Source organism: Lactuca saligna, chromosome 9, assembly GCF_052625555.1.
Source record: "Lactuca saligna cultivar CGN05327 chromosome 9, ASM5262555v1, whole genome shotgun sequence".
NCBI classification, from domain to species: Eukaryota; Viridiplantae; Streptophyta; class Magnoliopsida; order Asterales; family Asteraceae; genus Lactuca; species Lactuca saligna.
This window is the reverse complement of record NC_136425.1, coordinates 53,225,823-53,230,948: the sequence shown is the minus strand read 5'-3', so window position 1 is coordinate 53,230,948 and position 5,126 is coordinate 53,225,823. Positions and strand designations below refer to the sequence as shown.

The following is a 5,126-nucleotide window of genomic DNA, read 5'->3' as shown; positions in this document are numbered from 1 at the left end:
ATACTAAAGGACTTCTCCTAAGTCTAAAGTTCACAAAGCCTAAGGATAGTTTGGTGTTATCTATCCTTTAGAGTTAATTTTTTACTACATAATGATTAAGATCTTAACTATTTTAATATCCCAAGTTGATTACTAACCATTTCAGGGTATTCCGATCTTAAGAGCTCTTAATCTATAGGATCCTATTATGTAAGGATCCTCAGAAGATCTACAATCATAACAAGCATATAAGTCAACCATGTAGATAGAAATATAAAACAACCATGGAATTAAAAGGGTTGCAAACCAACCCCACAAAAACAAATTTCTTAATTGTCTCACATTTTCAAACGAAAAACATTTTTATCTGAACACGGCTAAACCATGAATCGGTTATCATCACCTAGAACCTTCTCCCCTTCACCCACCTTCTATAGATGCCCTTCAGGATCATGATTGGTACTAACAAGCTTACCAGGTAGTTTTTCTAAAGCTACATGCATCCTGCTACATACTAGTATCCCGCATTCTCGAGATCCTCTGTAAGCTTGATCTTTGCTTCCCAGACAACAACAGTCGCACTCATCCTCACTACGGCAATCACGTCATCCATTTAAACCACATGTTCCTTTTCCTTTGCAGCCTTCTCCCTAGACAGCTTCTCCACTCTCTGTTGGAGCTCCTTATTGACTCCCTCATGCTCCTTCAAAGCATGCTCTATTTGAGCAAGTTTGGCTTTGAGATCCTAACTGGAGCGAGAGATGTGAACAACATCCTAAGAGGAACCACAATAAGTACACAATAAAACTAAATGGAAAAGAAAACAAGAATAATCACAGATTAGGAGAAAGAGATCAACTTCTTTAATACCTCCTCTACCCAATATTCTCAAGATCCCAAGCATCAGATGGTTTTCTTTTGCAAGATACCAAGGTCTTCACAGTGAGGTCAAGCTGAGTCTTATTGAGAGCAAGCGAAAGAGGGATCTTTTCCTTATGTACCATGAGAAAACCACTAGACATGTCGTCTTCAAGTTCAGTCAAGACAAATCGGGCACTAGAGCGGGTGTTTTTGGATCCTACACATTAAGAAGGATCCCTATAAGATCAGGATCCTTATGATAAAATAGCAAAAAAAAACCGAGAAGGATCCTTACCAGTAGCCATCGAAGTTGTGGTATAAAAACCCTCTATTGATGTTTGTAGTATCATTAATAAAGAGAAGAGAAGGTGGATTTCCAATTTATGTAATCGTATGGGGTGTCTTTCCTTGGTGTACAAGAAATGCGTTTGAGCAATATAGATAATTTTTTGCAAAATAGTTTATGGGGAATTTAACTTTTGATTTTGCAACTAGCAGTGATCGTGGTTTATCAGGCACCATTCTTTACATGTGGGATCCTTCTGTTTTCTCCACACAAAAAAAAAAATTGATGTGGAATATGTTCTTATTATCGAAGGTGAGTGGATCATTTTTAACTTTCTATGTTTTATGGTTAACATGTATGCTCCTCAGGAGGAGGATAGAAAAAGGTACCTGCAGCATTTTATGAGTAGCTTTATGGCCAGAAATAAGGGTGATTATTTCTTGTTTAGTGATTTCCATGCTGTTAGATGGGATTATGAGATATTTGGTTTGTTTTTTCGCAAAGAGTGGTTGATGATTTTAATGGGTTTATTTCAGAGAATGATTTGATTGAAGTGGCCATGGGGGTTTTGCTTTCACGAGGGTTAGTGCCAATGGTGCTAAACTTAGCAAGTTGGATCGTTTTTTGTATCTCAAGAGGTGATCAACAAATTTCCTGATATCAACTATATGGCTCATGACCTTTCCATATCATATCATCGTCCTATATTCTTATCGCATGTGGTTGAGGATTTTGGCTTGAGACCGACCAAATTTTTTAATTCATGGATGCAGGAGGATGGTTTTTGCAGATTTGGTAAAATCGAATTGGTGCAATTATGTTAAAGTTAAAGGTAAAAGTGCTTGTATCAGGTTCAAAAATAAATTGAAAAAACTAAAGTCTTTTTTGAAGCAATGGTGGAAATCTATTAAAGAAACAAGAAGTGCTTCTAAGATTGGTCTGTTGAATCGGATGAATGATATTGACAAGTTAATTAATGATGGTGAAGGTTCGTAATTATTGCTTATGGAAAGAAATTCGTTACAAGATCAGTTGTTTAAAATTGAGAAAAATGAAATGATTGTTATTTCTCAAAAGGCTAAAGTTAAATAGAGCATATTGGGGGGTGAAAATTCGAAATACTTCCATGGAGTTCTTAATAAAAAAAAAAGGAAACTTAATATGAATGGTGTGAAAACTGAAGACGAGTGGATTGCAGAACCTATTCAGGTAAAAAATGATTTTTAGAATTTTAACGAAACATTAAAAAAATTTGAAGCAATCCCAATTTCTCAAAGAAGTACTCGGTATAAGGAGTTGTCATTTTTCAGCTGAGCTTGAAGTTTCATGTACCTTGGAAGAAGTTACAAATGATGTATGGGAGTGGGAAGTGACAAAGCTCTAGGTCCTGACGGATTCAAATTTTCTTTTATTAAAAACTATTGGGATATCTTCAAGATGGATATTTTAGATTTTGTTGTATATTTTTTTCCAAAACTCGAGATTACCTTCAGGATGCAACTCTTCATTTATCACCTTGATCCCCAAGGTTAGTAAATGATTTTAGATTGATTACCCTTATTTGTATTCAATACAGAATTATTGCAAAAATTCTCCATATTAGACTTTTTAAGGTGATTGGTATATTTGTTAGTAATGAATAAACACTTTTCGTGAAGAATCGTCAAATTCATGATGGCCCTTTGATAGTTAATGAGGTTGTTGATTGGTACAAGGAGAATAAAAACGAGATGATAGTTATAAAAATCGACTTTGCTAAAGCTTATGATTTGGTTTGTCGGGAATATTTGGATAGAATTATGCAGTTTATGAAATTTGGATCGAAATGGTGTTCATGGATTAGAGCTTGTTTGATTTTCCCTAAAACTTTTATCCTTCTTAATGGTACTCCCACCTAGGAGTTCCAACTTGAAAGAAATTTTCGACATGGTGATCCGCTTTCCCCGTTTTTTTATTTTGGCTATGGAAGGTCTAAATATTGCTATCCAAGATGCTATTTTGTTGAAGGTATTTTTAAAGGTGTTAAGGTTGGTCGTTCGGATCTTATTATTTCACATCTTTTCTATGTGGATGATGTGATTATTTTTGGCGAATGGAATACAAAGAATATGATTAATTTGGTAGCTATTTTTCCTTGTTTGTTTTTTCTGTGTCGAGGTTGAAGATTAATTTAAATAAGTTGAGCATGTTTGGAATAGGAGTTCCGTGGGAGAATGTATTGGAATTTGCTCAGATGATAAGATGTAAACCGGATAAATTACCGTTTACATATTTTGGTCTTCCGGTTGGTCAAAATATGGCTAGAATCGTTTCTTGGAAACCGATCATAGAGAGGTTCAAAAAGAAAATGTCTAGATGGAAAATAAACACTTTATCTATTAGTGGGCGATCAGTTTTGATAAAATCAGTTTTAGGCTCCTTAGGCATTTACTATTTTTCTATTTTTTTTTTTTTAATGCCAGTTTCAGTGGCTAAATAATTGGAGGCTTGTCGTGCAATTTTTATTTTTTTTTTTGGGCAGTGATGGTGATTTGCGAAAAATGCATTGGGTGAAGTGGGATCTAGTTCTTGCCGAAAAATCACATGGAGGTCTAGATATTAGAAGCTTGACGGCTTTTAATTATTCTTTATTGCAAAAATGGAGATGGCGTTTTCTAAATAATGACGATCTTTTATGGGTTGAAGTGATATAGGCGATTCATGGCAATCAAGGTGGTCTCGCTTTGAATAGGGGAACTAGAAACAGAAGTGGTCCTTGGACTAAGATTTTATGCTAGATTTCTAGACTTGAAGAAAAAGGAGTTCTATCTCATTCGTATTAATGTATATTGTGTATCATTCTTTGTATTGTATCTAGCCCAATACTAGTCCATTAGTAGTAGATCTTAAGCCCACTGTATTATGTATTTATATTGAATCGTTTAATGAAAGAGGCATGGGGAATTAATTAGTCAAACATGGTATCAGTTTCCATATGATCTTGGTAACTCCCACTTTGCAGCCGGCCCCACTTCCTTCCCTCCACATCGATTATTCTGTCTTCTTCTTCTCCATTCTTTTCTTTTTTCTGTTTTTCTGGCCATGGTTGACAAGAATAAACCCTTCCCCTGTACCAATATCAAGATGTACGTCCCTCTTCTTTATAACATCCAAAAATATGATCCAAAAATTTTTGTTTTAATAATAATAAAAATCATATACTAAACGTCATATCATAAAACCATACGTCAAATATCTCAAATCATAATAGAATGTTGTGAAAAAATTGTATCAAATCCTACTATGAATCAAAACAAACTCCCAGGACAAAGACTGAAGTTGTGGTGTGTGCGATGCCATCATCCTGGGCTCTTGAGTTTACTTGCGGAAGTACCTGAAACCAATACTGAAACTGTAAGCACAAAGCTTAGTGAGCTCCCCCAAACTACCACATACCATAGAATACATATGAATCACATACTAGGCCTTACCCACTGCATCGGACCGAAGTCCGGAACTGACTGAGACCTTGTCCCCTGCATCGGACCGGTATCCGAAACTAGCTGCATCGGACCGAAGTCCAGAACTGACTGAATCGGACCAAAGTCCGGAACTAACTGATCATAGCATAGCATAAACACATATCAACTAGCTTAACACATATCATCTAGCATAAACACATATAATGCATACTGCATCAGGCCGTAGCCCAGAACACATAACACATAAATCCTGTCTGAGCCACAAAGGCATCAAACACACTATCTGTTGCATAAGACCGAAGTCTGGAAACTACTGCTAGCTAATCGGGTAGGCATTGTGGCCGTAGACCCGTTCCTACTGGAAGGAAACTCACCTCGTGATCTGGTTGCTGAATGAACTGCTCGGGAAACTATTTGTTGCTGCTCCGGTATCTCCCCGGCTACAATTTCCATAACTACACTCAATCAATCACTGATAACTATATTGAGGGTAAAATGACTATTTTACCCCTGGTCAAAGTCAACATACAGTTGACCTG

At 36.2% G+C, this 5,126-nt stretch overlaps 1 long non-coding RNA gene across 1 annotated transcript; it reads right to left on the bottom strand.

Annotated features, from left to right (window-relative positions):
- Window positions 1-298: 298 nt before the first annotated feature.
- On the bottom strand, window positions 299-1,251 carry LOC145018287 (uncharacterized). The gene is made up of 3 exons (XR_013666941.1): window positions 1,136-1,251; window positions 850-1,057; window positions 299-754 (listed from the first exon to the last, which is right to left on the bottom strand). It is a non-coding gene; the product is annotated as an uncharacterized LOC145018287 (long non-coding RNA).
- Window positions 1,252-5,126: the final 3,875 nt, after the last annotated feature.